We start from the raw sequence: 23543 nt of genomic DNA, 5'->3' as shown, positions 1-23543 counted from the left end.
CAATCTAACCAGGTCCTTTCTGTGTGAGTTTGAGTGTCCGTCTCATGTTTGCAGGGATTCTTTTGCACTTCCAAAGGTGAATTAAAAACATAGCCCATATATAGGCCCTGAGGCATACTGATACTGGAGCTTATCTCCAGATTCTGCCACCCAAACATGGACAAGATGCCAGTCAAACACAGGTTACTTCCCCAGCCAAGGCCTGTACCCATTTACAGGTGGGTGGACTGAGACAATATAGGTTAAGTGCCTTGTCCAAGAACACAACAGGGAATAAGCAGGATTCATATTGATAGGACAGCTCATTATCCACTGAGCTGTCTGTTCTAATTAGGTGAACTGGAAAATCTAAAATTCAGAACAAGTCTGTAAGTGTGCATGTGTTGAACCTGTGACAGACTGGCAGCCTCGCCTTTCGTCTCTTGCCTCGCTCCCAATGACCACTGGTATAGCCTCCAGTCTCCCCCAGTAACACTTAACAGAACTAAGCAGAAACTTCAGCCATTAAATGAATGCATGAATGGCAGAAGTACTAACTGACAGACTGTTCATCGCAGATAAAATACTAAAATGCAAAAGTATGAACTGTATGAAAATTCAGTGAGGTATATCTTCTATTATACATTTAAAATCTAAGGTAGAACTCTATTAGTGTATACTAAAGTATATCTAAATATCTAAAAAAAAAAAAAAAAAAAGGAAGAGTAGAGCCACTTAGGTGCCTGGTCTTGAGAACCAGGAATGGTAGGTTAAAAAGCTTTTTTATCCCATGGGAACTCTCCCGATACCCACCTAAGCGGCTCAAGAAAATGGACAGCATGTATATAAGTGATATTTACACAATCAGGGTAGTAAACATCATACACAAGAATTATAGTTACTACATACTCTGAGGCAACTCTGTTGTGATTTGGCGCTATATAAAGGAAAATAAATTGAAATAAAAAATACATAATATTATAGGAGTGAGCTACTAAAACCTAAATAATCATACAGGAGAAGATTGTAGTATATGTCTATCTAATATGTAGACTTGTTGTAAAACTAAATTATAGCTAGTACGCTAGGCTATAAATATGGTATAGAAACAGAAGCTATGATGTAATATGTTTTAGGTATCCATCTAAAGTTCACCTGTTAGCTTACTACAGGAAGACAAAATCCATATTCTACATGTTTTCTAATGGAAACCCCAAACTTAGATACTATCTGTAGATATCTATTAAAGAACCCATAAACTGAAGAACCATTAAAAATCTACACCATGTAAAATCAAAGTGTAAATCACGAAAGTAAGCTAACTAAAGCCAGATAAGCTACCGTTAATTTAGCCGTTAATAAGTCTTGCTAGCCAACAAAGCTAAACAATAACTGTAACTGGTGTATAAAGTACAATAGCGTTGCTTCACCCTGCAGTAACAAATTAACAACAAATGCGTATATGTAAACAAAAGTGTGTATTAACGTGTTTCCCAAACAGAATAGAACCAACTATTTTGTTAGCTATGACAAACAGTGCTGCGGCCAGCTTGATAAGCTAACGTTAGCTGTTATGTTTAACTAATTATATCCCACTCCTCCATTTTTATCATTAATATAATATTTAAAAAAAGAGAAAAAGAAAAAGGACATTTGTATGTATTCACAACCATAAAGCATGCTGAAATGTATATGGAGACAAGATATATGTACCTTAGTGAAAGTATGTGCACAGAATGGTGCGACGTATTTCGGTTAAAATCTCTGATTGCTGTGTCATTTCAGGTTATGGTGGATGCCAGTGTCTGATCCTGTTCGATATCCGACAAATTTAATCAATTTACAACATTTCTAGTATTTTTAATTTTTTTTGCCATTGTTCATATTTTTGTGGTTGTGTGTATCTGTCATGACATCAAAGAAGACCAAGTTTTCTTTCCAGAGGAGAGATGAGAGCACTTCAATCTATCACTGCTGTGTACCCAAATGTACAGTTTCTGCGCAGTGTAACTCCGTTATGAGTTTTTTCTCTTTCCCGAAGGATGCTGAGCAGCAAAGGAAATGGGTCATAAATATTCGGAGGAATAATTTTGTAGTAACAAGTAACACCAGAGTCTGTTCTCAGCATTTTCTGCCTGCTGATGTGATCCAGCCGTCAACCACACAAGTGCGGCGTTTGTTTAAAAAAAAAGAGCCGTCCCGTTCTCACAATTAGTAAAAAACTAATGTTTTCATTAGCGGATTAGCTTTTCAGCTAACTTTGAAAACCATCAGCGGACCAATTAACTTCCACTAAATTTAGCTCACCTAACTTTCAGTCCGCTTGTTTGCTGGTAAAAGTGAGTAAATTTAACGGTCAAAAACGTTTGTAATCCCTAAAATCAAACATGTTTGTTCCTGTTAATTAATGCCGAGAGCTAGCTATCACTTCCGGTTCACGTCGCAAAGCACACAAGTGCTGGTAAGAAGACAAAACATTACACCCTGGACAAAAACAGTATGTAAGCAGCTCAAAAAAGTCAGTATTTTTATTTATTTATTTTTCATGCTTTTGTTTTGTGTTTGTGAATGTAATACGGGTAAGCCGTAGCTCTGTTAACAGTTTATAAATATAGTAGAGAAGCTTGAATCTTCGACTGGACTGGGTTGCTTGACGTGAGGACGTTTTGCTTCAAATCGCAGAAACTTCCTCAGCTAAAATTCTTGTTCTGGTGGTCTGACTTCTGTCTTGACTCTTGTAGAGAAGAATAAACAGAAGCCAACAAAAGCTGGAATTTTTAACCTAACCAGACCCCTCCTACCGAGAGGCCGACTGCTACAGGCTAGTGACTAAACAATAGCTCTAATTAGCACCTATTGTGCTCTAGTTAGCACCCTCCTAATGACAGGGCAGCTGTCCCTCCTAATGATGGGACGGAAGCTTCTCCTGATGGCTCCCTTGACGACTCTGCTGATGATGTGAATGACTCATTACCATGAACAAAAGACTGAAACTGCTTTGACCTGAGTACCCCATTATAAACAGGGGACAAAGCGTGTCTGAGACCCCCTCCCCGGTTAAGGCTGGGTTTCAACTGTTTTACAAAGAATGCTTCCTTGACACCTCTCTCAAACCATTTCTTCTCTCTGGCTAAGATTTTAACTTCCTTGTCCTCAAACGTGTGGTTAGTGTCTTTCAGGTGGAGATGAACTGCAGACTGAGGTCCACTGGCGCCCTCTCTGCGGTGCTGGTATAGCCTTTTGTGTAAAGGTTGCTTAGTCTCACCTATGTAGTGTTCATTACAGTTTTCCTGACATCCGATAGAATACACTACATTGCTCTTTTTGTAACTAGGGATCCTGTCCTTAGGGTGAACTAAATTCTGTCTCAAGGTGTTAACTGGTTTAAAGTAAACTGGGATTTTGTGCTGTCTGAAGATCCTCTGTAGTTTTTCCCCTACTCCTGCTAAATAAGGGAGAGACACTCCTCTTCTTCTTGTCTCCATCTCCTGTCTATCTGGTCTCTTTGTTTTCTGGGACTTCTGCACTTTGTCCAGGGACCATCGTGGGTACCCACATACTGTGAGGGCTTTCCGTACAAGTTGTTGTTCTTTAGCCCTTCCCTCTGCAGTTGTGGGCACCTGTAGGGCTCTGTTTTGAAGAGTCCTGATCACCACGAGCTTGTCTGAAGAGAGACCCAACGAGCGGCTATAAGAAGAAAATCATTAGCTACCTCCAAAACCTGGAGAAAGAGGGACTCATCGACAGGCAGACATACTACAGACTGTACCTGGGGGACGCCACTCCATGCATCTATGGACTGCCCAAAATCCACAAACAGGACGTGCCACCCAGGCCTATTGTATGTAGCACAGATTCCATCACATACAATTTGGCCAAGCACCTCAAGTGGATTTTGGCTCCTCTAGTGGGTAACTCAGACCACCATGTGGAGAACACACAAGATTTTGTGAACAAGATCAAGGACCTGCAGCTGGAGGCAGATGAAACTATGGTGTCATTTGATGTGACATCGTTGTTCACCTGCATCCCCACCGCTGAGGCCATCTCAGCTGTGAGGCAGAGACTGCTGGAGGATGTGTCTCTACTTGAAAGGACCAAACTCACACCAGACCATATCTGCCAACTCTTGGAGATCTGTCTTAACATCACATATTTCCTGTTTAGGGGGAATTACTACAGGCAGATCCATGGGTGTGCGATGGGGTCTCCGGTATCCCCCATTGTGGCCAATCTGTACATTGAGCGAGTGGAGAAGACAGCCTTGACGTCTTTCACGGGCATCTCTCCCAGTCACTGGTTCAGATATGTCGATGACACATGGGTTAAAATCAAGCAACATGAGGTCGAGGACTTTACAGAACACATCAACTCGGTGGATTCCAATATCAAGTTCACACGTGAGGATGCCAGAAACAACCATTTAGCCTTCTTGGACTGTGATGTTACGATTGGAGAGAACAGGCAGCTCCAGACAGGAGTTTACAGAAAACCCACTCACACTGACCAATATCTGCTCTTTGGCTCAAACCACCCCCTTGAACACAAGCTCGGGGTGATCAGGACTCTTCAACACAGAGCCCTACAGGTGCCCACAACTGCAGAGGAAAGGGCTAAAGATGCTCAGTCATTAGGAGAGTGCTAACTAGAGCACAATAGGTGCTAATTAGAGCTATTGTTTAGTCACTAGCCTGTAGCAGTCAGCCTCTCGGTAGGAGGGGTCTGGTTAGGTTAAAAACTCAAGCTTTTGTTGGCTTCTGTTTATTCTTCTCTACAAGAGTCAAGACAGAAGTCAGACTACCAGAGCAAGAATTTTAGCTGAGGAAGCTTCTGCGATTTGAAGCGAAACGTCCTCACGTCAAGCAACTCAGTCCAGTCGAAGATTCAAGCTTCTCTACTATGGAAACCACCTGGACAACTGAGAGCCTACACAGGTTTATAAATATATAATATAGAGCTAAGCTGTCACTTCTAACACTGCAATTTACTGCTTTTGATAAAGATGGGGACAGTGTTTGGGGTTTTGTTTTTTATTTATTTATTTTTCATGCATTTGTTTTGTGTTTGTGATCACCTTTGAATTTACCCAGCAGCCCCTGTGGCACTTAAACTGGGAACTGGCTTATCAGTAGGCGACATTGTAATCCGATGTGGCCGTGACAGACTCAGTACAAAAACTTAGAAGTTAGCGGTAACTTCTGCAAAATGTTTTAGTGGTTTATGGGTTTTGCGTTATAAAAGTTAACTTTTCAGTTAGCGGTTTAATGGTTATCGATGTTGTGGCTGGGGTGCCTGGTGTGCCTGGCTGGTTTTTGTTTGTCCTCTGTTTTCTGTCTTTTGTTTTTCCTTCCAGGTGGCATTGCGTTCAGGACTGAGTGGCTGTGTGGCTGAGTTATTAGGACCTCACCCTGATCACCTGAGGCTGGTCATGTGCAGCTCGTCAGGGCTCACAGCTGTGGTGCATCTTTATGGATTGGGGCATGGTTGCATTTAAGTCTGGAGTACACAGTGTGTATTGGCCAGAGACCCGACCTTGTGACCAGACGGGTGAGATCGTCGTCTAGAGAGCCATCTCATCATCATGGATGCAGAGACTGTACCAGGTTTGATGCCATGGTCTGTGACAGAGGAGGGGGTGAGGTCTCACGCTCATCAGCACACTTCCTGAGGTACTTTAGGTTTTGTGACTAACATGAGTACAGTCAGTAAATGTGGTGTCCCTCACACCTTATTATATTGAGCTGTTATGTTAGTCGTTTAATCAGCTTCCACTGCAGTGGAGAATTGAACTGGGTGTTCCATGCCTGCAGGGTGGGAAGCTGATTGGTGATTAAGCCAGGAAGTGTTTGCTGTTTATGTACACCTTTGAGTGGTCTCTCTGTGTGTGGAGTGGTGGACTCACATGATGGTTTCTTCTTTCACAGACTCGGTTGGTCGCGGCCACCTGGGGGGTGTCGGCGGGGTCCTTGGGTCCGAACTATTCTGGCTCCGGACCGTTTGTGCTGCTGGGAGCGCACCGTTATCCCACCTCGCCAGACCGCGCACTCATTTGTTATTATTTAGCACTCACTGTTATCTTATTAAATTCTGTTATCCTTTGAACCGTGCTCTGCTTATTTTATGCTGGGTCCTTCAAACGCTGGTCGGTTCTCCGCCTGCGTCCGACACATAACAATCGAAGCAAATTTTTCAGTTATCTGTGCCCACCACTGTGTAAAGCTGAAAGAATCTTAAACTAACTTCACATAAAACTGAACTATCTCAAAAATAAATTGGCTGTAAAGATAACAGAGCATAAAATGTAAATAAATATAAAGTATTAATTTAACATAAGTTAAGTTCACTATAATGGATGAATCTTAAAACAACAACTACAACAATAAATTGAGGTGCCGTTAATTTTATGGCAAATACATTTGTGTGCATAGTGTAGAAATGGCTGACATAAACACAGTATCTGCAGTGACTGTTTGTGGTGAGAACCTAAGCTGTACTCCTCAGTAAGAGAGGCTGTAATATTTCACTTTCTGTTTTTTCATGTTGGAGGCTATAAACAAAACTAGTGCTGCTCTGACAAATGTGCACATTTATTATTTGGACAGAACATCACATACAAACTCCAACATATCAAAAGATGCTACTGAGCAGCAAACCGGGCGGCCAAAACAGCGGCTACGCCATCATGATGATGACTGAAATTTCTCCTCTGAACTAGTTACAACTCAGGCGACAGATGCAAGTGAGGAAAATGAGGATGCATGAAAAGACAAATGAGATTCACCTCTCGACTCAGGACATTTTAGGAGGTTCATTTTTTTTCCAGCCGGTGTTGGGAAAAATGTGAATTTACTGAGATGCCATGAAAACAACTGCTGATGAATTCAACGGTGCCTTGATTAATATTTATATATGTGCAGGTAGAACATTAGATAAAAGCACACAAAAAAACTTAGTGTTCCTACCTGCACCAAATCCTGCCATAAAAGCAGAGGGTAAGTTGATGTGGAAACATATTTTATCATGCCAATTAACAGATAACAGCAACAGCATAACAACTTTGTATCGTCAGCCTATTTTGTATCCCAGTTCTCCTCTAGTGAGCACCGTGTCAATTATAATTGAAAATATTATGTTAAGGAACATCAAGCTGCCTCTTACTTGGCCTATGTCTTAAAGCGTCAGCTACCTTCACATTCCCTCCATTCTCAAAATGCAGGTCTACCTTTTACCCAAATGTGAAAAAGAAGTCACCAGGCCTCATGTATAAAGACTTGCATTGACTTTCTACTAAAAACTGATGTACACCAAAACCCTGAATCAGGCGTAAGCACAAATATATTCAGATGTATCAAAGTGTGCGTAGGCATGAATCAATGCACGTTCAGGTTGTACATCCCACTGAATGTGGAATTTAGCACATGTGCCCACGTACCAAACTCCTCCCTGGCCATGCCTTTATCTGAATATGCAAATGTATTCAAATCATTTGGTTGTGTTGTGCTGACGGCACCTTAAGTGTAGACTGTTGTGTGTTTGATGACGTCCGCTATCGTCTCTGTGTTGTTTTGTGTAAAAATTAAAGAACTTTCACAGACAATGTACAAAAACAACAAATGCTGTGGTTAGATTACCGTTCTCTCAGCTTGCTGTCATGCAAAATGGAAATTAAGTAAGTACGATTGTGTGTATAAATGGTGAACTGAGCTGTGCACACATACTGAAGTAAAGAGATATTAGGTGCACGACGGCTGATAGTGTGTGACATTAACATTACACGCACTTTTATTGACAAATACTGAACACAGTCGGGGGCTTGTTAAGATGCTCTGCAGCTCTAGTTTCACTATCAAGAAAAAGAAAACATAATAATAATAATATAATAACAAAAAACATTTGAATGTGCACATACCAAATGTGTCCACGCTGGATTTCATTAGGATCAATTACACGGATAAATTATTTAACCACCAAGAAGCAAACAAATACATTTGGTCAATTTCCCTAAGTGTTTCCTTTTTTCTGAAATACCCTGCCTGTGGAAATAATTTTATTTTTTTTTTCTTTTCATTTATTTTAATTCCTTGAAGTCAGAGTGGCCCAGTAGGTTGGAACTCAAGTTCACAACATTTTATAATTTCTGTGTCTCAACAAAATGGACAGATGTTAATACCTGTAGGTAGTGATGTTATGCTCAAGGCAGACTGGTCGACACAGTATCGAGCTTTCAACGCAGAAGTGTCGCTGCAAGATGTTTCAATACCTCGCTTCACCCTGCAAAAATGACTCCCCAAATGAAGCTTCATTACATTACAAGCATATCGGCGACGTGTCACACCGATTTGAATTCAGGGTGGGGGTTATCAAACTCCTGTCGTGCTTATAAATGGAAAAAATCCCTCTGTAGTTCATAGTTTTTTTTTTTTTTTAGGAGAGTTATTCATCGATTGACAACCACAGACAGAGATTTAGATCAGATTAACATTACATTAGATAAACCATCATACATTCATACACTCACATTGGCACATAGACATTCAGACACTAGATAAACTGATTTAAACATATTAAGTACACATACAGAGAAAGATTAATAAGTTATTTAGTGGATAAGTGTAAAGGGAGAAGTGTGTGAGAACATTAGAAAGTGTTTGTGTGATAGTCTGTGTTGAGCGTGTGAGGAAAGGAGAGATAGAGCGGATGGAGGCAGCTGTTTATCCAGCTCTTTACAAACCAGACAAAATCTATCTTCATATGCCCGTGTGAGAGAGTCTTCTCCAAAACTGGAGGTGGTGACAAAGAAGAGGAACAGACTCAAGATTAACACCACTGAAATGATCATGTGTTTAAATAAAAACCTTTGAAGCCCTCAAATCCCCTTCAGTTTCTACAACTATGGGCCGAACAGTCCTTAATTGCACAAGCATTTCCCAATTTCTAACTCTATTACATACATGTTTAACACTTTAAGTGGTTACTGGGATGATCAGCTGTAATTACATGTGTTCCCACACGAGGGCGAAGCTACTGAATACTGTGTTAGAAATATAAGCAGAAGAAGAAGAAACAGCAAGATGTGTAACGCTGGCAACTGCAGGTTTGGTGATTAAAACAGCCGCCGTTTTTCTCTTTTCTGCAAATATATGTACTTATGTCTCTGTATACATTTCTACACACTTTACTTTTTCTTGTTCCCCCCATTTTTAATATTATTATATTTAAGTAAATATTGGAGGAGTGGGGTACAATTAGTTATACCTAACAACTAACGTTAGCTTATCTAGCTGGCATTAGCAACGTTCATCGTAGCTTACAAAATAGTTGGTTCTTTTGTGTTTGATAAAAATCTCCTGTGATGTCTTATCCTTCTTATGTGTTATTACTTATTATATATACCTTTTTCTTGAGGTGCTTGGGTGGGTAGGGAGAGATCCCATGGGATAAAAAAGCTTTTCAACCTACCATCCCTGGTTCTCAAGACCAGGCACCTAAGTAGCTCTACTCTACTCTTTTCTACTCTCCTATTTTACTCTTCCTTTTTAGATATTTAGATATACCTTTGTATACTGGCATAGTTCCACCTTAGAATTGGAATATAATATATAAGATATACCTTACTGAATTTTCATACAGTATTTTATGATGGAACAATGACGTTATAACACAATAATATTATTGTCTTCAAATGAAAAACTGTCCAAAATTTCAAGATGCACATAGAAACTTTATGATTTAACACACATTACAGCATCTGACTCTTTCATGACATTTTGCTCTTTATTGTTCCCTGCAAGTGCTATGTTGAAGATTGGCCAGCAGATGTCGCCATATTTAATTGTATCAAATGCTTTGAAACACTGAACCATTTCAACACAATTGCTTCATATTGATTCAGTGGTCCAAAATACTTCAGTTTCTCCATCACTACCTATGGGGAGCTTAATTTCTCTGCAACTAAAGGAGTTTTAATATGACTTTGGCTGCAGTTGGTGGAATGTTTGCAGGTCAACCAAGGATAAAGTGATTTAATTTTGAGAAAAATCATTTAAAAGTCAAGGTCATAAAATTGTCCCAGTGCTTATAGGTGATAATTTATGTTGGCCATCCTAAGGACTTGCTCAAAGATACACCTTTGGTTCCTACTTAACACAAATATGAAGTCATACTTCATATTTGATTCTTTAACTACAGGCACTATTGGCCTTGTAAATGTAATTTCCACCACACCATTGCCTTACAATATAAAGCGTCTTGGGGCAACTGTTTGTTGTGATTTGGTGCTATATACATGTGCTGTGATGTCACTGTTTATCTCCATAGAAACTACCCAAACAATCTTTCATACAAACTGTTTAAAGGGACATTAGTGTTGTGGTGGAAATTACGGCAGTAGTGTGGGACAACTACATTTTGTTTAAAAAAATCACAACAGTTGTATGACACTGAATACCCCAATTATGTTTAGATTATTTTACTGATATTTTATTCAGAGATATTTTAAATCATTAGAAAAAACGTTTCTTTACCATTCATTTTTATCATTGAAGATCAAAAGTCTGGGTGTGGGACAAGCACAAAACGGCAATATTTGCAGTATTTTACCGCATGGCCAAAATGTTGCATGAATTTTTTATTTGGGCCTGATCCAGCAGGCAGGTTGCCTCGGTGTTGAAGGCCTCGCCGTGTGGAGCAACCAAAGCGAATGCCCACATTTCACCTGGCTGTAGCAGATAGAAAGTTACTTTTGAGAGGCTGCACAGGTGGCCGTCGTCCTGGACCTGGGTGTGGTGGATGTGGAGACCATGTGGCACCAATATTCTCACAAACTTGACTTAACTTGAAGGACTGTGTGATAATAAAGGGTAAAATTGTTTGATTTTTTTTTGACAGAAGTGATCAAATATTACAGTCATGCAGAGTTCACATACAGAACTCAGTGTGCCCCTTCTTGTGTTGCACTTCTGTTGTATGAAGCTCTGCTGATCCACAAACAGAAATTGGACAAACGGTGCATGTTGTGGAAAATGTACCACCCTCTGTGACATTTTGTCATTTCACTTCATAAAAATACAGTTGAATTCAAATGCAACATTTGTATTTAGTTGTGTTTTCCTCGAAAAAAAAATTGTGCCATTTCACCATGCTTACTATTCAGCGGCGCTTCCAGTAAGAGGAGTTTGTTTTGTTGTATGCAAGACAACAGGGAGTTAAAGGTGAAAAAACAAACCTACCAAAGCTGTCTCACTTGCTTACTTACTGTTGTACATTTGAGCCACACATCAGCTCCAGAGGTGTGTGCATTTTCAATGACTGGGATTTGCTTCAAGTGTGCAGCCTATAAAGTTTGAGGATTACCTCGGTCCAGGGCGATGTACTCGGTGAGGTGTGGGCAAGTATACGGGTGCATGGGAGACAGCGATTTTCTGAGTGTGTGTGAGATACTACACCCAGAGCTGCTACACACTCTCCAAGTGTGTAAACAACCTTGTGTGCAGCGCGGCGCCTCAGGCAGTGAATGTCTGAGGGAGAGGCAGCTTACTTCAAAAATGCTCACGCCACCATCTGAATTCAGCAAAGGCCTCAAGGCTTTTTGGGTATCGCATCCGGATTGGTCACCCGTGTGTTCACCTGGTCCACAGAGTCTGATTTAAATATGCAACTGCACATACGCTTTAATACATGGAAAAACACGTGGATCAAATCTCGTCACACTGGACGCACTATTACAAGCATCTCCTGCAGCTTGTGATTCAATAAAATTTGCATCTAAGGCTGCAACACCACACGGGTGGCATGTATAGATGCAAGTGCATGATTTTTACTGGCATGTAAATCGTTTTTGCCAGGAAATGAACAGATTTTCTGAATGATGTCCTGCAGATAAAATAAGCGAATATACCCCCATCTGGTGGTTATGACCAGCATTGCATTTACCAAAAAAAAAAAATTAGAAAGAAAAGAAAAATTAAATGTAATGGGCTGTTTCCCCTGCAGCCACTCATTAAATCTTAGCCCTTAATGAAATTTAGGATGGGATAGTTTTATCTTTTTTAATTTCATCAGTGTCACTGGTCAGCTGTACACATCTGACAGTTTCTTGAGTTTATATGCAGTCGGTCAAGATTAAGCACTTTCCAGCCCTTGTTAAATGTAATATTGGAATTTAGTGGATATGCTACTTCAAAATTCTACACAATTCATTTATGAATAATAATGCTTAAAAATAAACCAACTCATAACAATCTTGATTAAATCTTGCATAATTTAAAGCAATTCCAATGTATTTAAAATGGAAATCAGGCATAAATTCAAATTTTCAAACCACCACAAAGTAGCTACAAAATTGCCATTTTCATAATTAATGCCTCCTAGATTATGGCAACGCGTCAATCAAGGTCATTTATTTAAATATGTAAAGGCATATTTTACTGTTGCCATCATTACAAATTATTTCTGTCCTCAGGTTTAACCATGAACCATTTGAGTTGAGTGAATGAATAGCTGGCTTTTCAAATTGATCACTAAAAAAAAAAAAGAGCATGTTACTGAATTGCAGTCCTTGAGAGCCTAGCAACACTAACATGTAATCTGATGGACAACAACTCCTTGGCAACAGCAAAGCACATATACGAGGTCTATTAGAAAAGTATCAGACCTTATTTTTTTAAAAAAAACATATGGATTTGAATCACGTGTGATTACATCAGACATGCTTGAACCCTTGTGGGCATGCGAGAGTTTTTTCACGCCTGTCGGTTACGTCATTCGCCTGTGGGCAGTCTGAGTGAGGAGTCGCCCACCCTCTCGTCGATTTTTTCATTGTTTAGGAATGGCTCAGAGACTGCTGCTTTGTTTGATCAAAATTTTTTCAAAACTGTAAGGCACAACTGAGTGGACACCATTCGATAAATTCAGCTGGTTTTCAGTAAAAATTTTAACGGCTGATGAGAGATTTTGGTCTGGTAGTGTTGCTTTAAGGACGGCCCACGGCGCCTGACGGCGATCTACGCTTCGAGACGGCAGCGTCTCGCCGTTTCAAGTTGAAAACTTCCACATTTCAGGCTCTGTTGACCCAGGAAGTCGTCAGAGAACAGAGAACTTTCAGAAGAAGTCAGCATGAGGAGTTTATTCGGACATTCCATTGTTAACGGACATTTTGTAATGAAAGAACGTGCGGGCAGAGTCGCATGTCAGGCCAGACCCGTTTCCGTTGGAAACCTTAACGGGCAAGTTGGAACATGCCCAAGCTGTTAAACAATTTCTCAGTTACTCACTTGTTGAAAGCCATCAAAAGCCGCCTGAATTTTACAAATGGTTTTCAACACGGAGGTGTTTTTCCTGTCACGGCGCACACAGATTCGCCGAGTCGTCACGGAAACGACTCGGCGAATTTGCGCGCACGTCTTTCATTAAAAAAATGTCCTTAAACAGTGGAATGTCCGCATAAAGTCCTCATGCCGGCCTCTTCTGAATCTTCTCTGTTCTCTCATGACGTCCTGGGTGAATTAAGCCTTAAATTAGGATGTTTTCAGGTCGAAACAGGCCGACGACGGCGCCTGGAAGCGCTGCGCGATGTCCCGCTCCGTGGGAAGTCCTTACACCGACAGAAACACCCCATAATCTCTCATCAGCCATTAAACTTTTCACCGAAAACCAGCTTAATTTCTCGAATAGTGTCCATTCGGATATTCCTCACAGGTCCAGAAAAAATTTTGATAAAGCAACGCGCGCCGTCTCGAGCAGTGCGTGAAACAAAGGAATTCAGCCGAGAGGGCGGGACCACATCTCACTCAAGGCCTGCCCACAGGGAAATGACGTCACCGACACGCGTGAAAAAACTCACGCATGCGCACGAGGGTTCAAGCATGATTGGTGTAATCGCACGTCATTCAAATCCATATAGTTTTTTAAAAAATAAAAAGGTTTTCTAATAGACCTCGTATTTTTTTTCAACTCAGGCAAATACATCTTTGTATTTGGATTTCAAATATGAGGAACGTAAATCAGCACATGTTCAGAACAAACACTTAAGTGCTGACGTTTTAGAAATAGATGTGTACAGTGACACACATATACAGGAGGCATATGATATGGTCATGAAGAGCTGAAAAATGGAGAATCTGATTTTATCATTGGTCACTTCCTCACTTGCACTAAATGCAACAAACCAACCAGCAATGTTCTGTATTTTAACTTTGCAGTTTACCACAAGACAGCAAGTCTTCAAACATCCTTTTGTTTTAGAAGTGCAACTACCTCACGTGGACATTTAGCCAGCATTGAATTTTACGGACCTGCTGCCCATATTGATCTCCTCCAGGCAAATGGTGATCCTTGTGTCCTGGTAATCTAAATAATCTTTGTTTCCATCTCGGAAACAGGAATCATCCCAGCTGACTGTAAAAAGGACATGCTATCACTCTCTGGAAAGGGTGATTAAAATAATGTTGGGGGTATTACACTGCTCTGTGTGCCAGGAAAGGTTCTTGCAAGGATCATTCTTAACAGGATTAAATCTGTTACTTGCCACTCACAAACTGGAACAGTCTGGCTTTACACTGAAAAAGTCAACCATCAAACTGCATCCCAGTATTTGATGAATGCAAGCACAAATATTGGCAGTACTTCTTTGCATCCAAGAGGATTGTCACAGTGTTTAACTCTCAAGTGACCAAGCTATTTTAGTAATAGGATGGAGTGGGGTTATTTATGACCCCATTGACATTATATTGGAATACTTCTGCATAAATTATTGTTTTAGCTTTTACCTTTGTTTTGTGAAATCAAAGGTACACCTCATCTTTGTCTCTCAAACTAAGTGCTTACTGAACACAATCATTCTAGCAATACCCAAGAATCTGCCAAGGAGACCTGGTACCAAAGACATCAAGTCATCCCTTTAAGTCACTAGTTAGCTTCCAAGTCTCACACCCATACAGTAAGGCAGGAAGCAACTGGACCCTAAAGACGACCTTCGTTGAAAAGTACTGGCATCACCAAACACGTCTGTCCAGCAACCTTATGCATCATAAGCTCTTCCCATGTGTGTCTCAGTCTCACAGGCCAAGGATCCAGGCACATGAAAAAGAAAAATGTACATTTCAACAAGTTCAAACCTTCCACTGCATACAGTTATACTTGTGATAGCCAAGTCTAGGAAGTCATTGAAAGCCTGGATCATAACCTGTACCCAAGATAATCACTTGTATTTCACTCACCTTCTCAAGTGCAGCAATCAGCATTCAGTGAGAAAAAGATCACAGCATCATCTACAAAGTCAAGTTCAGTAAACCTTTCTTCATCAACAAAGTCACCAAAGTTGCGTCTTGGCAGCCTATGTTGATTTTTGCAAAGCATTTGATTTGACTGACTGGGCTGCTTTCTGGGACAGCCAGAATTGGTGGGATACCCAAGGCATTGTTGGAATACATAGCCGGCCTTTACTCAGGCAGAATCTCTGAATTTTTCCCAGTCAACGTTGGTGTTCCGCAGGGATGTGGTCTGGCTCCATACTGTTCAATGTTCAGTGCTGGGCAGGGTTGTGGAAACCAGCAGTGCAGGTGTCAGTTATTGTTCTTTTTGTTGTAAGGCTATAATAAATTAAACACAAATAATTAGGACTGTTATTCTTTTTATTAAGATCATTTCTGACCAATCCTACTTCATAGACATGAATCAAATCAAATGAGTAACATGTCAACAAACTGATTCTTAAAGGGTGAATAGTTTGATTTGACAATGAAATAATACAGCAATTTATACTTTCTATATAAAACATTATCTGATCAAACTGCAGAATTTGGATAAGTTATGGAGCACAAAATTCCCTCAAATACATGAAGGTTGTGGGATTTTTTTTTTTTTTGCAAAGCGTCACACAGTGAATGCACACAGTTCATAAACTGTCTTTATACTGTATTTCTTGCCACAACTTTGCCTCTGTGGAAAAGGAAGCTGTCAGAGGTAGGAAACAGATGAGCAGGGTTAACAAGTGAATTCATTGACAGTCTGCCTGATATTTTTTATTTATTTTTTATTGTTGTTAGTCCTCAGACAGAACCTGGCTGTCACGTGAAATACGTGAGCATGTCTGATGCTGCTGCTATTTTCTAAAACAAAGGTATGCTCTAACTGCTACATTTTCACTGCTTTTAGTCTGGATGATTCCTGCCAACTGAATGAAGTTGACAAAATCATAATGTGCACAACACAATGTCACGGTGCTGTTGGAAAACAGGAGATTTGAAAATGAACAGTCTACTTGATTTTCAGGTTTGAGGAGAACCAGCATTTATGCAAGGCATTGTTACACTGACATGGCAAGTTTGAAAGTGCTAACGGTGGTTGTGTGGTCACTAGAGGTGCAACATACAGAGAAATCACGGTTTGGTTCACATCAAGGGTCAGTACAAGTGTTATGCATATGTTTAGGAGATTTAAATCTGGTTTATGTGCAGCAGTAGGTGGGGTTTAGGCAGCTTAATGTAGAGTCAGTCATTGATTGACACCTGCCTATAACAGCCACAGTTGTGTGACGAGAGTGGTTTTTGGTCGCTTCACTGTGAGGAGACGGCAAAGAACATGAACAATGCTACTGTTATTACATTAATGGGAGAGACCGACTGTGTGCACACTATGGTGGACTGTATGGGTGTTTCCACCTTTTAACAAAAACCTGAACTGTGAAATGCACACTGGTCACTGCAGGTGTCTGGGCTGAGTGACCGAGCTGTTTGTGGAGGACACCAGATGGAGCAAGCAGTGAGTCAGCCACACACTTTCCCCACCAACAGGTAAGTGAGACCCACCTCACATGGTGCACAATCGTTCACTTCCATGTCAGCTGCCACATCGGGAGAGATCTTAAGTTACGAGCAGGCTTGATCTGGCGGTGGGTTCAACAAACTTTAAAGATTAGTTTAATGCCATAACAAATGAATTACAACAGGAATTGCATTAGGTCAGGCTTCTTTAGTTATTTTGAACATGTTCATTACATTTGAATAAACATATCCAGTAACTGTTGATCAATGCCAAGACACTACCCACATCCAATCAGTCACTCACTCTGTTGTACAACCCCTGGCAAAAAATTATGGAATCACCGGCCTCAGAGAGAGGATGTTCATTCAGTTGTTTAATTTTGTAGAAAAAAAGCAGATCACAGACATGACACAAAACTAAAGTCATTTCAAATGGCAACTTTCTGGCTTTAAGAAACACTATAAGAAATCAAGAAAAAAAGATTGTTGCAGTCAGTAACGGTTATTTTTTTTAGACCAAGCAGAGGAAAAAAAAATATGGACTCACTCAATTCTGAGGAATAAATTATGGAATCACCCTGTAAATTTTCATCCCCAAAACTAACACCTGCATCAAATCACATCTGTTCATTAGTCTGCATCTAAAAAGGAGTGATCACACCTTGGAGAGCTGTTGCACCAAGTGGACTGACATGAATCATGGCTCCAACGCGAGAGATGTCAATTGAAACAAAGGAGAGGATTATCAAACTCTTAAAAGAGGGAAAATCATCATGCAATGTTGCAAGAGATGTTGGGTGTTCACAGTCAGCTGTGTCTAAACTCTGGACCAAATACAAACTGTTCACAGTCAGCTGTGTCTAAACTCTGGACCAAATACAAACAACATGGGAAGGTTGTTAAAGGCAAACATAGTGGTAGACCAAGGAAGACATCAAAGCGTCAAGACAGAAAACTTAAAGCAATATGTCTCAAAATATGAAAATGCACAACAAAACAAATGAGGAACGAATGAGAGGAAACTGGAGTCAACGTCTGTGACCGAACTGTACGAAACCGCCTAAAGGAAATGGGATTTACATACAGAAAAGCTAAACGAAAGCCATCATTAACACCTAAACAGAAAAAAACAAGGTTACAATGGTTTAAGGAAAAGCAATCGTGGACTGTGGATGACTGGATGAAAGTCATATTCAGTGATGAATCTCGAATCTGCATTGGGCAAGGTGATGATGCTGGAACTTTTGTTTGGTGCCGTTCCAATGAGATTTATAAAGATGACTGCCTGAAGAGAACATGTAAATTTCCACAATCATTGATGATATGGGGCTGCATGTCAGGTAAAGGCACTGGGGAGATGGCTGTCATTACATCATCAATAAATGCACAAGTCTACGTTGATATTTTGGACACTTTTCTGATGTTTGGGGATGATGAAATCATTTTTCAAGATGATAATGCATCTTGCCATAGAGCAAAAACTGTGAAAACATTCCTTGCAAAAAGACACATAGGGTCAATGTGAATCAGCAGATGTGATTTAATGCAGGTGTTAGTTTTGGGGATGAAAATTTACAGGGTGATTCCATAATTTATTCCTCAGAATTGAGTGAGTCCATATTTTTTTCCTCTGCTTGGTCTAAAAAAGTAACCGTTACTGACTGCCACAATCTTTTTTTCTTGATTTCTTATAGTGTTTCTTAAAGCCAGAAAGTTGCCATTTGAAATGACTTTAGTTTTGTGTCATGTATGTGATCTGCTTTTTTCTACAAAATTAAAACAATAGAATGAACATCCTCCGAGGCCGGTGATTCCATAATTTTTGCCAGGGGTTGTAGTTTACCAGGAATGTCAAATTTTCCTGCACTTGCAAATTCAAAGAAGGAGGCAGGTCTTCAAATTTGTTTGTAAGGAGAAGATGGCTGACTTAAGTCAGACACCAACCACCTTGACGTAAACTTGCTAAAGGCTTATTGCACAAGGTTTCTGGTCACTTGGAGTTCCAGCTGCCTGAGTATGTCAGGCTGAGGGACACAGCATCTGACACTGTGATCAGCAGCATCAGAGCACCCCAAGGCACAGTGCTGGCCCCTCTTCTCTTCACCTTGTACACCTCTAACTTTTGCTACATCTCTGAACTGTCGCATGCAGAAGGTCGTAAATGACAGCCATTGTTGGATGCATCAGGGATGACAGAGAGGAGGACTACAGGAGCCTAGTAAAGGACTTTGCTGCCTGGTGCCACACAAATCATCTACAGCTCAACACCTTGAAGACAAATGAGCTGGTCATTGACTTTGGGAAGTCCAGACCAAGTCCGTGACAAATTCTGATCGAGGGAGCTGAGGTGGAGGCTGTGGATTCCTACAAGTACCTCAGGATGTGGCTGGACAGCAAACTGGACAACCCACACCAACCACCTGTACATGAAGGGACAAAGCAGGGTGTACTTCCTGAGGAGGCTGCGGAGTGCTGGGGGTGGAGCAGCATATCCAAGGAGGACACATCCAGGCTGGACAAACTGATTAGGCAGGCTGGCTCCTTAGTTGGCATGAAGCTGGACTCTCTGGTGACAGTGGCAGAGAAAACTGCTGGACATTATGTACGATGCCAGTCACCCTCTGCATACCATCATCAGCAACCAGAGGAGCCTCGTCAGCTACAGACTGCTCTTTCCCAAGTGTAGGACCAACAGACTGAAAAACTCCTTTGTGCATTTATATTTACAACCTTTTTTTTTGTACTTTCACTTTTGATGCTCTGTGTGCTTCTTACCCTGTGTACTGCAATACAATGCTGCTGGAACCTCAATTTCCCTGAGGGAGTGGTGGAACTCATGTCCATATTGTACAGTTTATGAGGAGTATAAGCAGGGGTGCACATAACTGGTACTCATTGTGCTTATGTGTGCTAAACACTGATGCACAGCAGAAGGAAAGACTTTTCCTACAATCTGTCATTGCTTTCCTCTTATGAAGTGCTTCCCTCATGTTTTCGGCTACGCGTAATTTATTTTTAGCATGCGCAAGCACCATGAGCACCAGTTATGTGCACACCTGAATATAAGTATTGCTACACCCATAACTGCAGATGATGGTAACCATTAGGGTTACACATGGTTATGTGACATGTGGGTGATTCTTAGAGTACAGGCACTTATGTCCTTTGATCATATTGTATGAAAAACAGAAAAAAGGGGAAATTTCACACTTTTATAGTTATCTTTACAATGAAAGTGTTAAGAAATTTGTTCTAGTAGTCTGATGACTTTTTCACCTTTTTTCTGCATCATTATATGCAAATATTGCTGTTTTGTGCTTGTCCCACACCCAGACTTTTGATCTTCAATGATAAAAATGAATGGTAAAAAAACATTTTTTCTAATGTTTTAAAATATCTCTGAATAAAATATCAGTAAAATAATCAAAGCATAATTGGGGTATTCAATGTCATACAACTGTTGTGATTTTTTTGAACAAATTGTAGTTGTCCCACACTATTGCCGTAATTTCCACCACCACACTGTAATGTCCCTTTAAACAGTTTGTATGAAAGATTGTTTGGGTAGTTTCTATGGAGATAAACAGTGACATCAGAGCACATGTATATAGCGCCAAATCACAACAAAGAGTTGCCCCAAGGCGCTTTATATTGTAAGGCAATGGTGTGGTGGAAATTATATTTACAAGGCCAATAGTGCCCGTAGTTAAAGAATCACCCATGTACGGCATAATCTGTATGAGCATTTTCTTGAATATTGCCAATCAGCAGTGGTCAAACTGTGCTACGCTGATGTAACAATGTGTTACATAATAGTGGTTTGCCTCAGACACAGAATTATGCTAATTCTTGAAAATGTTTAATCATAAGTCTACTTTAATTTTACTATGACTATAATTCCAATCCTATATATATAAGTATGTAAATGTCCCAGTTGTTCAAAAATGGAAATGATAAAAACAAAAGCAACAAATAAATTCTAGTAAGGAAACAGTAAGAATACAAACCATTTTTACAAAACGGGAAAAAAAAAAAAACTATAAACATTACACAGATTCACCTCGTTATATTGCACAAATACTCAAGTGGTAATGTGTACTGGTCCTCTTTTTAAAACTCTCTCTCCAGCTCCACAAAGACAGTCACGTATGTGCTAAAAATGTACACGACACAAGAGAGGGGAAACTAACACATAAGGAAACATGATTTAAATGCAGCGTTGATTTCAAAACCACTGAACGTAAGGTGAATAAATTATTTCAGCAATACAAATTAGGTGATACAGAATGTGAACGTAAATGCACTTGTAAATCAGTTTAAAAGCATATAAAGAAGGCGTTTGAGGCTCTGGTTTCCACGTGCGACTACCTTGTTTCTTATTACAACAATAGATATGATGGGCTGTCTGAGGGGAGCACTGCCAAAGGATGACAAAATAAAATAAAAGTACATTTACATTTGTACATTGAAAAACATCTTCACAGATCAACTGTCTTACTGCAGTTGTAGACCTCATAAAAATCTCCATCATGCATCGAAGCTGCTTCTATCCAGCATTAGCACTGCAATGGCTGATGCAGCCTATCAAACGCAGAAAGCAGAAACCATGACTACTTCCATGTCATTACTCAGGTCCTGTGACAGCTGCCATGAATTTTATAAACACACTTCATAGGTTTAGAGTAGAAGTGTTTGCATTAAAGGGAACCGCAGTGTTGTTTTTCTTTTTGCTGTGGGGTTGAATACATATGTGGGGGCACCGTTCTGCACTTGAACTATTGTAAAGTTTTTCCAAAAATATGTCAAGAAAAAAAGGGGGGGGTGCATTTTACAATCAGGGTCATTTTATATTTGGAACAATATGGTAATTTAGAAGATATAGCGTGCGTACAGTGTTTATTTAGCCAACGGACGGCGTTGGTAGATTTGCCTTCACCAGTAAGTAAATTGTCCACCCACTGCTTTAAAAAAAATAGTACTCAGTTTTATATTCTCATAGCTTTTTCACTGTCTTGTCATTTGCCCAATTAAATCAATGTTTGTTGAATAGCCAACATTTTACTGACTCAACCGCAGTAGTTTTCCTGATGTTGAATTCATGTTGTCCTTTTGTTTGTAATGCCAAATATTTCATTTCCTGTGCATAATGTTCTTACGAAATGTTAAAGTCATTAATGCATATTATAGTCAAAGTGGTTGCACCTCCACATTTCCTGGAATAAACCCCCCGCCGGTCTGTAACAATTTGATCATACTGGGTTGGCAACCTTTCAGTGTGCAGCAGAGATCAAGTACAGTTTCTTGTCAAAGCAAAATTTAAATGCACTTATGATCCATAAGCAACAAAACATCCATCACAGGTCTAAAAGTTCTTTTCCCTTTTGTTCCCTTCACATCTCCATTAGCAAGAGCCCAAGAGCAGAATATTACTGCCCCCATTTGAATGAAAATGAAGCAGGATGTATGAGCACTTTGACTAATTTGTACTTGCTTCTTTGCAATTTGGGATTTTGATCTTCACCTCTCAGGAGTTCAACTTGTTCTATATTGTCAGCATTTCCATCTACAACAGACATGGTTATAATCTGTTCTTGCAACAAATTGTCAGGTCATGGTGATGATTTCTAACAGAGTGGAAGCAGAAAAGAATTACAAGTGAGAAGATCCACATTCAAACCCACACATTAAAGCTGCTTGGCATTCAGCTGGAATACCCAAGATGCACCAGAATGTGTGTATCCACCTGAAATCAAAGTGTGGCACAGATGGTCCTCCAAGGATAAAATCTACCTTAAAGTTTGAAGTGGTGACAAACATAAGTGTGTTGCTGCTGGCTTTTCTTTAAATACATTTAATTTGATATTAACCTGTACAACATACAGCTGGTTTTTCCTGTTCTGGGGATATATTAAAAATGTATAAATAATAGTAAGGCCCACACTTGTTAAAATGTGAGCCAACGGAAAAGACAAATGATCATGTGGGAGTGGATGAGCTCATAGCTCAGAGATGCAACATTTTTTTATTACCCGGGTCAGAAAACAGCCACAGATTATTTATATATATATATATATATATATATATATATATATATATATAAAAACAGGTTAGAGCCTTAGGGTCATAGTGATACAGGGTGTCATTTGTTGTGAATGGTGCAAGACCACCTCAACAATTATGTGATTGTGGGCCATATTAAAAATAAATCTGAACCGATTCAGAATGTGTTTTGCTACAAAAAATTTACAAACAAATGCCACAGACAGCAAATTCTATGTAGAATGGCTCTGGAGCTGATCCACGGCAAGTCTCACGGCTTGAAGGGGATTCCCAGAGTATTTTCACAGATTATTTTTTAAAACGTGTTCTATTTTTCTTGCAATAGTTCATATTTCTGAAGTGACAACACTATATTTTAATATATGTAAATGACTTATTTATTCAGAATTAATCTATCTATAATAAAACTAATATTAAAACCAGAATGTTTTTTTTGTTTTGTTTTTTTTAGCAGAAATGGAATATAGCAGTCATAACCATCTCTTTATTACATCCACCAAAGACGTAATAAAATCATCTGCATTTATTTATTCGTCTGTTAGCGGGATTACTTCAAAACTACTGCTCGGATTTTGACAATTTTCACGAGATACATATTAGGCCATGAAAGACAATGAATTTTGGGGGTGATCCAGATCCTGGATCAAGATTTCATTTTATGTAGGCTTTGAAGGATTACGTCAAAACTACTTCAAGGATTCTCACCAAATTTGCACCACAGATCGATATTAGGTCTTGGAAGAC

The 23543-nt window shown here is 39.8% G+C and overlaps 1 long non-coding RNA gene across 1 annotated transcript; it reads right to left on the bottom strand.

Moving 5' to 3' along the window:
* Window positions 1–4736: 4736 nt before the first annotated feature.
* Window positions 4737–23321, bottom strand: LOC117529676. The gene is made up of 3 exons (XR_004566071.1): window positions 23102–23321; window positions 18987–18993; window positions 4737–4748 (listed from the first exon to the last, which is right to left on the bottom strand). It is a non-coding gene; the product is annotated as an uncharacterized LOC117529676 (long non-coding RNA).
* Between the last annotated feature and the right edge of the window lie 222 nt (window positions 23322–23543).

This window comes from Thalassophryne amazonica, chromosome 17 (genome assembly GCF_902500255.1).
Source record: "Thalassophryne amazonica chromosome 17, fThaAma1.1, whole genome shotgun sequence".
Lineage (NCBI taxonomy): Eukaryota > Metazoa > Chordata > Actinopteri > Batrachoidiformes > Batrachoididae > Thalassophryne > Thalassophryne amazonica.
The sequence above is the reverse complement of the archived record's forward strand: the minus strand, read 5'-3'. Positions and strand labels throughout refer to the sequence as shown.